The 12,305-nt window shown below is 47.2% G+C and overlaps 1 protein-coding gene across 4 annotated transcripts in view; it reads left to right on the top strand.

Moving 5' to 3' along the window:
- LOC143280811 (tyrosyl-DNA phosphodiesterase 1-like) overlaps positions 1–12,305 on the top strand; it is a 142,007-nt gene that overhangs the window by 84,928 nt on the left and 44,774 nt on the right. The gene's annotated exons all lie outside the window — the stretch shown is intronic.

The raw sequence follows: 12,305 nt of genomic DNA, 5'->3' as shown, positions 1-12,305 counted from the left end.
GCCTGGCATGTGTGACCCGTCTCACACACACGCTGACAAAGTCACTGACCAGTCGTCTGCTCGCGTGCCAGCCTGTTAGCAAAGTGGGCTCTTCTCAGAATGTTGTGAAGCGAACAAGGCAGTGACGGCAACGTTTTAGGGTTGCCGAAGTACTTGAAATGGTACAAACTGAAGGGTCGGACATTGAAGAGGTGGATGATGACAAAGAAGAAAGCGAATTTAATGCAGAAAGTGAGCATGGGTATGGTGAATCAGGGTGAAAAATTGGCAGTATTTTCTACATATGGCACAGTGATGTGATAACTCTTCAGCAAAATATTCTGACTTTTCCATGGTTTGTATGAGTTCGTTGACAAAAATACTGGTAGCTTTAGCTTGGGGAATTTTTCTAGATTTTATTGATAGCTAGAAACCCCATCTACGTCATGAGGCAGTCCTTTATTTGAATGATTTGGTTGGGCTGTTGACGCAGTGTTATACCTGGCTCCTTGCTCGCTCAGCAAAATGTCGGATACCGTGCTCAAGCTATGCGATAGTTGTGCACAAAAACAACAAAGATTACTTTTTTTAGCTGATGCTCAAAAAGAATTGAAGTGTAAATTTGAAGAAGAAGACAGTGATGAACTTCTATTGGATGATTTGACAGAAAATAAAGGGAGCAAGGAAGAGACTGGCATAGATAACATGATCAGTGAGTGACACTGGCTGTACAGAGCAGACAACAGAAACGCAACCATATTATAAGCAGTACACACTATGAACAATATTCTTGGCACTGAGCCAACGCATGCGGTCTGATGAGAACTTGGGGTCAGAGGGGTGGAAGAGGAAGGGGGTGGAGGCTGAGGGAGCATGGCCTCACATCTGTACATTATCACTTAAGTCATAATAAAATGTGTATATTTTCTTTTTATGTTGTTGTTCTAGTGTAATTTGTGTGTACAGGTATTATCCATTTGTTGAGAAAATATATTATTGTGCAAATTACCTGACTAATGCTCGTAATGAACAACTTAAATATGTGACAAAAGCCAAAACACTGATTTCAAAACAACTGCATGTCATTGGAAATTTACAAAATCTTAGGCATTTTGAGTTATTGCTTAAAATCCAAGATGGCCACCACCAGATTCGTAAATTAAAAATATAGAGGATGTATGATGCATAATTGTGATTGTTGTTGTGTGACTAATATTTTTCTCAGTTAAGAAAAATCATTAAGATGACCAATGATTCATACTATTCCAATTGTATCCTGTTTTAGCATGCTTCATTACATTTCATCACATTAGCCTCTTGACTGCGCTGTTGACGTACGGCGTACGTCATGAAATGTTGCTCACCAATGCTGTATTGACGTGCGCCGTACGTCATGTTACAACGTTCTATGTTTCGAGTCCCGCATTACAGAAAATACAGTCTGCTAACCATTAAATTAGCTCCCCTGAGAGCTCGTTATCTCCTGAGTTCCATAAGCTAAAATTATTCATTGGATTGTCATATTTATGGCGAAAGTTTTGCAAGTTTGTACGAAGCTCAGGTTGTGTTTGCAAAGCCATGGCTGAACGCAGACAAACCCCAACACTTGCACTTGTATTGAAAGAATTCATTCGCGATGCAAACAGTAGAGATAAAGATTGTGGACTGAATGAGACAGAACTGCGTGAAGTTGATGCCGAAGACGCTGATTTTGACAGTGGAGGGGGGTGGGAGGTGGAGTTGCTTGACGAAACTGAAGACAGACAAGCTCAGCTGATTCAAGATGCAGGTGGGTGTTTACGAGGTTTGTCAGTTTATTATTTGCTTTCCGTTTGTTGTAACAATGAATATGACTGCATTGTGTGTGTTTTGAATGTGTTAGCTGTGGTAAGTGGCTTCGTCAGTCACTGATCAGTGTGTGTGAGTGAGAGACAGTCAGTCACGTGGGTACTGTGTCTGACCATCACAGCCCAAGGGGGCGTGGCTTGCTGGCTGGCTCATTGTTGATGACAGCGTGTGTCGCTCGCCTGCAGCTTTCAGTGTGTTCGTTCCCGAGTGTGTATTGGTTTGTTGTTATTGTTGGTGTGTGTGTGTGTGTGTGTGTGTGTGTGTGTGTGTGTGTGTGTGTGTGTGAGTGAGTGAGTGAGTGAGAGAGAGAGAGAGAGAAGGGGGGGGGGGGGGGGGAAGAAGAGATGATGTTTATAAAACTAAAATCAGAGAATGATATACAGAACTGTATGCCTAAATTACTTTGTAAATGCAACACTTGTAGAATGTGTGTGTGTGTGATGTGTTGTCATTTTGTTTTGTATGAGAAAGAGAATGAAGGGGGTGTGGCATACCATGAACCAGTTTCAGTGTGTGTGTGTGTTTTGGGGTTTTGGGGTGGGGGGAGGGGTAGGTGTGTGTGTGTGTTTTGGGGTGGGGGGGAGGGGTAGGTGTGTGTGTGTGTTTGTATTTCAGCTTCTGAAAACAATCAGAAATAAATGATACCATTTCATGATCTTTTTATATGTAAAAAAAACAAAAACAACAACAACCCAAAACACAACAAACTTGGTCTTTTATGCAATGTGTCAGATATGCAGCACGGTGATGATCATGATGTTCATCCTGGACCATCTGGAGTTGACAACTTGCCACAAACCTACAACTGAAGACCAGCAGCAGCAAGACCAAAGGGCAGTAAACAAGCCTCCAGCAATTCTGGATTACAACGAAAACATGGGTGCCATGGACCATCATGACCAACAGCTGCAGCCCTACGATGTCACAAGGAAAACCCTGAAGTGGTACAAATAGCTGTATGTGCATTTCTACAAATTGCCATGCTGAATGCACACATCCTCTACAAAAAAAGCAGGCAACAGCAGTACACTCCTGGACTTAAGAAGGATGTAATTAGTGCCATGATTTTTGGTGACCAAGACACTGCTAAAGATGACCACGCTGTTTGTCTTGTGTGGACGACACTTCATCCCACCTACCCTACAGAAGGCCTGGCCACAAAGGAGGTGCAGAGTCTGCAAAGGACAAAGAAAGGATGTGGGGTTCTACTGCCCAGACTGCCCCAGCAAACCACCACTGTGTCTTGAAGACTGTTTCTGCAAGTACCCCACACAGCGTTTTTACTGGTGATCGATCCTGGGTGAGAACACCCTTTTCATTCTTTGTGTGGACTATGTTGGAGTCTTATGCACCTGGACACTGTTGCTCAGCCTTGACAGCGTGTGTGGTTGATCACAACAGTCACAAGAAAGACAGGTTGATAACCTGGTTGATATTGTAGCACCTACATGATGGAATGACAGTCCCAATTTTTTTTATTAATGCATTTTATGGAATTTTTCTGTCAGATTGACTCATTATTTGAACATGTGAGCATCAAAAACAAAATCTTGGTTCATTTTCCTTTCATTTGATATATTCTTTTATGCACTTATCTTCAGTACTTTTTGAAATATAAGCAAATTAAAATCATTGGCGTGTTTTTCTTGTTTTTCTGAAAATTTTCTCAGCATAGGCCATAGCAAAACGTACTAGCAGTGAAGGGGTTAAAGTTTGCTTTTCAAAGATAGCCAGCATTGGAAGTAAACAGCACTTTTCTTGCTCATGATTGGCACGCAGAATGAAGTCAATAGATATGGCAAATCGAATACACTTGCTGAAAAGAAAACACAAGCTTTCTTTCCTTTGATGATTGTAGCATACAACAATTAATGGTTGTATGTTTAGGGAGTAATGAAATACAAACAGGAGCAGTTGATCATGTGCGCAAAGCCAGTTACTTATGCTAACTTTTTTATGACCCAGATTTTTGGACACACGCACACGTTTTTTTTTGGTCAGATTTTCAACTTGTTCATTATAAACATTAGTCTGGTCATCTGCACAGTGATATGATATTTTTTGGACAAATGGATAATAACTGTACACTCAAATTATACAAGTACAAGCATAGAAAAATAAAAAGAGATGTATACCCAGTTTATTGTGACTATTCTAAGTGATAACAACATATATATCTGATTGTCCAGTCCTTCCACTCAAATCAGTTTTCTTGAAAAAATCATCATGCCAATCAGTAAAGTCAGACCCAAGAACTGTTTCATTTCAAACACATTTGTATCTGTTCATGCTGATATTCTGGAGTTTTTTTTCTGCCTGCCTGGATTTGCCTGTACCTGTTGGAGTGGCTGTGACAGGATCATAATTATGCATCTTTTGTGTTTAAGCATACTGTAAAGTTCGGCCTATTGAGCGCACTGGTATATAAGCTGCACCCACTAAATTTTGGACAAAATTTAACTTTATACATACATAAGCCGCACTGGCTTATAAGCCGCACTTATTTTACCGGAACACATACTGATACTACAGAAAAGCTGTCAATACTGTAGGTTATGAAATAAACACAAGCGGGAACAACACAAAGAAAAGCAAGCGAAAATACTGCTAGTGCCACAAAAAAAATAATAAATAAACACAACGAAAATAAGATCCATAATTTAGGGATAGTCACATTTATTCAACGTCATCCTGCTCACTGAATCCACTGAAATCTTCGTCTTCAGTGTCCGAGTTGAAGAGAACCAGCACAGCTTCCTCCGCCATCTTGTCACTGACTTCGGCCTCGGTTTCACTTCATGAACATGAAGGTGGAGGTCGCTGCTGGTTCGTCGCTTGCACTGTCGTCTGCTAGGTCGATCGCCTTCAATTTGAAGGCTGCATCATAGGCATAACGTCGCGTTTTCGGCATGATGAGGGTGTACGCTTGAGCAGAGTAGAACTGAATGCTGATCTGAAGGCTTTAATGTGTGTGGATTTGATTTATAAAACGTGAACAGTTAGCACACTATCCTGAAGCTCATCCAAAAATTCATGGACAGAAATCATAATTTTGGTGAGTTGAAGAGCAGCTAAGAATAGACGAGAACGTGACACTCCCGGGATCGTTAAAATCCTCCAAATAAGCTGCATCATTGTATAAGCCGCAGAGGTTGAAGCTGGAGTAAAAAGTTGCGGCTTATAGAACAAACTTTACGGTATTTGATTTATTCCATTCTTTTCTCTTTTTATGTTCTTATTTTAAAGGCATATAGCCTATGACACAAAAGTTATGGAGTATGATATTTATGATAACTTGATGTCATCTGTAAATTACATCATGCCTTGTTGTCTGTCTCTGATTGATAAACGGCCAGCTGTGACGGTTGCCGTGACGTTGTGGTGAGGTGTAGTGTACTGGCATAATTGTAAGTACAGTACCAATGGTTTGAAGTGTCTCATTCAGCAAGTGCAGTGCATCCGTTCACCCGTTCAAGATTTAATAATTCTCCATGCCCTACCTTGTGTTCCCTTTACCCTACCCTACTTTGTTTACCTTCCCCTTCCTTCCACTACCGTTTCCGACATTATACAAAGAATATACCATTTGAACAACGTTACGGTGTTTGCATTTTATGTCATCCCCTCTTCTCAATGAAGAAAGAACGCTTCGTACTCATTGAGTTACTCCCCCCACCTCACCCCACCCCAGTCTCTACAGCATGTCTGCTGTGTATACACATTGGTTTCCTGCACAAATTGGATTTGGATTTGGAATACAGTGGATGCAACTATCAGCCCGCACTTCAACTCCATGCTCACCAGAAGGGGCGACGTCATTTATCTTTCTAACATCCCTGAAGGGTGTGTGGTGTTTTTGGTTTCCACAGATGGTGGTTCTCTTGCCACAGGGTCAACAGAAGACCCCTGATTTCTGTCGCACTGGCTTCAGACTTGCAAGCTTTGACAGTGGATGCTTTTTCTCGGGACTGGAGCAAGCTGACCACTTATGGTTTTCCTCCCATCCAGATCCTGCCCTAGGTGGTTTGGAAAGCCTGGTCAGAATGCCTACAGATCAGAACCCGTGGCATTTTCATTTCCTTTGCTGCTTGATTCTAAGAGCACATGAGGCATGCACTATTGCCACCAGCCACCTTTCACTGTTTCAGTACTCTGTGTCTCTTTGATATGTTTTGGAGGTGGCCTTCTCTCGGCTTCTGTCATGAAATTTTGGCCAAGAGGAGCAAACAGATAGGCCTGGTTTGTATCAGTTTGACATATTAAATATATTTAATCAACCTGGGAATATGATACAAGCTCCTCATTTCTTTGGTATCTTTCCATGATTTTGATGCGGGCATTTCCTGTCTGGCACATATTTTACAAGCAGATTGGTTTTTTTTTTTCTTTTCTTTTTTTAGGAGAAATCAGTGGATGCGTAAAATGTCTGCAAATGAGCAGGATAGTCTCGGCATCCTTGGAAGGTTCTTTCCCACTTCTTTTTTTTTTTCTCTCTTTTTTTTTCTTTTTTTTTTCTTTCTTTTTGTTCCTTCCATCATCATTTTTATCCTTTCTGTTTGTTGTCTTTTCTTTCTCTTTCTTTTTTTTTCTTCTTCTCTCATCTCTTTATTCTGCCTTTTCTCTCTCTCTCTCTCTCTCTCTCTCTCTCTCTCTCTCTCTCTCTCTCTCTCTCTCTCTCTCTTTCTTCCCCCTGTAATCTGTCTTCTTACAATTGTCATGGTCAAACATTGTCAAGGTCATGCAACATATAAAATCACATACAGGGTAGTTTCGTGCACAATGTCTAAAAGAGGCGAGGTACACACGATCTCATTCTCTCTCTCTCTCTCTGTGGAGGCATTAGCTTTATGGAACGTCTTTAAATGTACACATTTAAATTGACCACTTGAGTTTTTTTATGGATCCGTATAAGTGCTCGGGTATCTTGGTAGACATAGATCACATCTTACGTAATTTGAGCTCGGTTTCAAAGATAAGATACAGATTCTTACACTTACCATATTTGAATTTTAAAATAGACAGTTTTGCTATCAACAGAGTCATGTTGATTTTTGTTCTCTTTTCATGATCTGGGATATCCATTTTTGTTGTACCAAACAACGCTACTTTTTCATTCATAGGGATCAGTGTATTGTAACGGGAGAGAATGAACTGTTTCACATGTTTCCAAAAGTCAGATAGTTTGGGGCAAGAGTAAAAGGCGTGTTCAATGTAATCAGTTTCTTGACACCAGTTGCAGGTGTTTGTGTTTGACACCCCCATTTTTGCAAGCAGAATATTCGTTGGGTAAATGTTATGGATAAATTTGAAGTGGAGTATTCTCAGACGGGATTCATTTGTGCATTCATAAGCTAGGTTGAAATAGTCTTTGATATTGATGTCTAGTTTGCGCTTCCAAAATTGTGCTGCACATATTTTAAGGTTTTGTTTGAGGGCAAAGTGTTTTCGGATTTGTTTGTTAGATAACGTAGTGAGGTATCCCTCTGTTGTTGCAATGTCTTTGGGGGTATCTTCTTTGTGGGCATCATTGGATAGATGCTGTTTCCATTGTTCTGGTATTGTGTTTATGATTGTATTTTTGGTGTCATATACTGTACCATGTCAAACTGATGCAAACTAGGCCTATTCGGTTTGCTCTGCTTGGCCAAATTTCGCGTGGCTAACAGTGAAAAGACGAGCCGTCTTGCCCGGTCCGCTCTTAGCCAATCAAACGCCTCTAAAAGCTATAAGCGCTGAATCATTCCTTTGGCCAAGGCTCTCCACACCATCTTGTCAGGTTTACGCTCTGTCTCGTCTTGCGCTTTTTTTGGCTATTAAGCGTATTCATTTGGCCTTACTTTGCTGCATGCAGCTTGTCTGTATTGTATTCTTACATTCTGTGTACTCGATTCAACTCGGCCCCCTCGATTCGTTCGTTTTTCTCTACCTCTAAGTCGATCCTGTCTTTCCTTTCTCTGTTGGGGGTCGGATTTTCATTGGGTGCCTAAGCGCGGGTACCATGCCTCGTATGCCATTCCACGAAGGCAGGGATCATGAGGCTGGGATTGAGACTCGGCAAGAGACTCTCCCAGGCCCGGAGCTCATGATTCCTCCCGATACGGACCGTGGCGATGCGTCTTTAGATGCTGATCACGGAGGCGACTTGTACCAGTAAAATGGTCTTGAAGGGGACCAGGGGGAAAGGGGTACAAGTGTCGCCTCACGAGGCGTCCCAGTGCGAGGCAGGGAGATGGGAGAGTGGCAAGTCCTCTCTTGGCGGTGGGGACTCGCAGCTAGGCGCGAACTCCCAAGGGGAGGCCGCGCCCGGCCATTACCCAGGTCCCCACTTGGAGACAGCCCTCAGGGGCCCCATTGCTGTTCCCCCTCCCCCACCTCTTTCTGGGGGGTGGTAAAATTTGGTTCCGGGGGGGACCTCTACTTTGCCCACCCCAGGCCAAGCCACCCCAGTCTCCCCACGGGAGGGGATTCGGGACGTGTGGCAACCTGCTCTGCAGGTCTTCCTGCTATCCGGCCGGTCTCCCCTGCTGGAGGAGGCCAGCGTGTCAGGCGGTTCCGGGCAGTCAGCCCGCTCGTCTTTGGGCGGGACTTACACCCAAGTCGAACCTGACCTCCCTCCGACTTGGCCAGGTTTTTCCCTTCATGGAGGTCAAGGCGCCAGTGACCCTTGGGGTTGGGGTCACAGGATGGCTGGTGCCCACGGGTGGTTACCCCCATTCTACTCATACTGGGGCGCACCTATGGTGCACGCTGGGTTGCTGGGAGGACCAGGGGCCAACCTCTTGTCTGCTCCCCACCGGACCCAACCCAGCACATCTCACAGGGTGACACACACAGCCCCGACAAGTGCGATCGACTTCTTGTCGGTCAGGTCGAGCTCCTCAACCAATATTGCCACCCAGTCCACAAATCGGTCCTCTGTCAACCCACAGGTTACCTCCACGGTCACAACGGCCTCCTTGTCAGGACCGACGGCTGCCGAGGGGCCCCGCTCGGCCCGGGGGAGCCTGCAGTTCCCACCTACCCAGCCCTCAGTCCTACAGGAAGATGAGTGGGTGTTTGTCCCCTCTCAGCACTCATGGGTCCCTCTGGCGTCCAGGGACACCCTCTCTGAGAAGGTGTGGCACCCACCATCCCAAGCATGGTTGGACCTATGGTCCACACCCTCCCCACCCGCTTCAGGCGTCAAGGACATAACAGCTGCGGCCATGGTCTCTGCTTGGGATCGTCCCAGCTCATCCCGCTGGGCTGACCACAGCTCACAGGACACCTCAGTGGGTACATCCACTTGGGATGGCACCCAGCAGGGGATGGACTGCGAACAAGAGTGGGAGCCCCTGTCTTCGGATGAGGACGAACAAGCGGATGAGCACTCTTTGCCCCCATCCCAGGGGGACAGATTGAGCCCGCGCCTCCCTAGGGACCAGCCTGAACCAAACTCGGACTTTGCCGAGCTCGAACTGACCCTCCCCAATAGGGTCACGCATGCCGAATCAGTCCCTCAGGCTACTTTGTTACCCTTGACCCTCCTTAGGCCATGTGACTCTAACTCCAGAACCACAAGGCGACTCAGAGTGCCAGAAATGGCGCAGGAATGGCTTAATAAGCCAGCCCGCACTGTCAGGGGTGCTGCTTCCATCCCTCCTCCAGGCAGGGAGTCCCTCTCTGCCCTGGGCGCTTTTTCCCCAGGCAAGTTCCTTAATGATTCCTCCAAGGGAGGGGTGTGGTCCTGGTACACACAGGACCACCCTGCCTACAGGGAAGCAGAGCCCTCCGCGCAGGACAGGATGTTGGTCTCACAGCGCACCACCTTCCCCATTTCAGTTACCCTATCCTTTAAAACGTTAGCAGAGTGGGACAAATTGGCCCGCCGCTGCCTCCTTGAGGTTTCCATGGCTTATACCTTCTTCGATGCGTTCTTCCACAGGGCCAATGAGCTGTGGGAACAGCGTCCGGTTAATCAGGACACGGGGTCTCCTTCCTCTGTCCCGCCTGGCCTCTTCACCGACCAGAGGTTAAACACTTTTGGCAATAGGTTAGCATCTGGTCTCACGGCACCTGCAGACACAGCTACCAGCCTTCACTTCAATACTGTGCTTGCGCGGCGTGATGCCGTTCTCCACCTCTCTAACATTCCAGTAGAGGAGAGGGCTGTCCTGCAGTCCATCCCTGCACAGCAGCACTCCCTCTTCGGCCAGTATGCGCCCCATTTTGTCAGCCACAGGGCAGAGACAAACAGGGAGGTGGCCTCATATTTAGCCCACACCTCCCAGGGGCACCATTGAAGAGACCGGCCACCAGGGCCCCTCCATATACCACGCCACCTAAGTCAAAGCGGCGTGCGCAGAATCAGCGGCAGAGAAATAAACCACCTCATGTCCATCCAAGCTGACAGGCCATGCCCAAAGCCAGAAGGCAGCACCCCCAATGACTGGGCCCCGATTCAGCACCGCCAGTCGTTCAGCCCCTACCAAGTAGGAAACTTGTCCCGGCATGCACATCAGTGGCATGCTCTGGGACTCAACGACTGGATTGTGTCGTTGCTAGAGTCAGGGTACATGCTGCCTTGGGTGGAGGACCGCCCCCCTCTAAGATCCACTCCTCCTCCTTATATGCCCAGCTCGGCGGAGCAGGGGAGCATCTTAGAGACAGAGATATCGCACCTACTCCTCATAGGGGCAATATCTCAACTCTCGGACCCGGGCCCCGGTTTTTACGGCCGGTTGTTCGTGATTCCAAAGGCCTCGGGAGGGTGGAGACCAGTCTTGGACTTGTCCCCCCTCAACAAATTCCTCCCCAAAATCACATTCAAAATGGACACACAGGCACAGATTTGGGAGACCATTCAACAGGGCGATTGGGCTACCTCTATCGATCTGAAAGATGCTTATTTTCATATCCTCATCCATCCGGCATCCTGTCGGTACCTGAGGTTCGTGTGGAGGGACAAGGTGTTCCAGTTCTCGGCCCTCCCATTTGGTCTGTCCTTTGCCCCTTTCCTGTTTACCAAGGTGGTGCGGGAATTGGTCGGAATCCATTCATCTCTGTGTGTACCTAGACGACTGGCTTATCCTGGCCCAGTCGCAGGCCCTCTGCCAGAGTCATACGGCCAGACTTCTAGACCTTTGCTCCCAACTGGGCTTCCTCACGAACCAGGAGAAATGTGATCTGTCCCCAAGTCAGTCCTTCGACTTCTTAGGGATGAGATTTGACACGCGGTCCATGATAGTCTCTCCGACACCAGATCGCTCGGACCGTCTGGCAGGCCTCCTCAGCCACTTGCGCTGTTCCTCCCAAGCAACAGCACGGACACTTTCTTCCCTCCTGGGCATGATGGAGTCCATGGCACCTCTCATTCCCCTGGGCAGGGTTCTCAAGCGCCCTCTTCAGAGGGCACTGAGGTTACGGTGGTCCCAGAGCACTCAGCCATGGGATACCCAGATATGTCTGGGCGAGTGGTTCCTCGAGGTGACATCAGAGTGGTTAATCACCCCTCTTCGGACACAGGGGGTGCCCATAGCCCCACCTACTCTTCAGGTGGCACTCTTCATAGACGCCTCCTCCCTTGTCTGGGGAGCCCACATGGACTCACTCCATGCAGCAGGGACTTGGTCCCCGGAGGAGCGCCTATGTCACATCAATGTTCTGGAACTGGAGGCAGTTCGCAGGGCTCTCCTGCACTTCATGGGGGAGGCCACTGGCAAGACCATCTGCTTGTTCACGGACAATACGACGGTTGCATGTTACGTGAACAAAGGGGGGGGGGGGGGGGGGAGCGCACTCGACAGACCTTTCCCTGCAGACCGAGGCTCTCCTCCGTTGGTGCCACAGCAAGGGCATTGCACTTTCAGCGAGACACATAGCAGGAAAAGCCAACATCTTGGCAGATGCTCTCAGCAGGTCCAAGAGTGTCATCCACACAGAGTGGACCCTGGACAAGGACACCCTTCAGGGGGTGTGGGAACGGTGGTTTCGGCCGATGGTGGACCTTTTTGCCACAAAGTTCAACAAGAGACTTCCCACTTATGTATCTCCAGTCGCCGACCCAGAAGCGTGGGCAGTGGATGCTCTCTCTCTAGACTGGAGCAGTCTGATTGCCTACGTGTTTTCTCCCTTTCGAATTCTGTCCAAGGTGATACAGAAAGCCAAATTGGAACGCCCGCAGCTGATGCTCATTGCGCCGAAATGGCCAGCCCAGCTCTGGTTTTCAGACCTTCAATCCCTGACACATGTTCCACCCCTGGAACTCGAAACCAAATCTCATCTGCTGAGGCAACCTCATTCAGGCATTCCTCATTCCAATCCTCAACTGCTCCACCTGCACGCATGGCTGCTGTGCGGTCGGAACTGTCAGCATCACCATTGAAGTCTTCGACCCCTCGGTCAGCCTCTGTGTCGGCTGCGTTGACCCAGGGGGGTGCCTCCTTTGACCTCCTCTCCATAGTCACCAAAGCAAGGAGGGAGGGAACGGAGACTTTGTA

The sequence above is a fragment of the Babylonia areolata genome, chromosome 4 (assembly GCF_041734735.1).
Source record: "Babylonia areolata isolate BAREFJ2019XMU chromosome 4, ASM4173473v1, whole genome shotgun sequence".
In the NCBI taxonomy this organism is placed as follows: Eukaryota; Metazoa; Mollusca; class Gastropoda; order Neogastropoda; family Buccinidae; genus Babylonia; species Babylonia areolata.
Note: the sequence above shows the minus strand (reverse complement) of the source record. Positions and strands in the feature narration are given on the sequence as shown.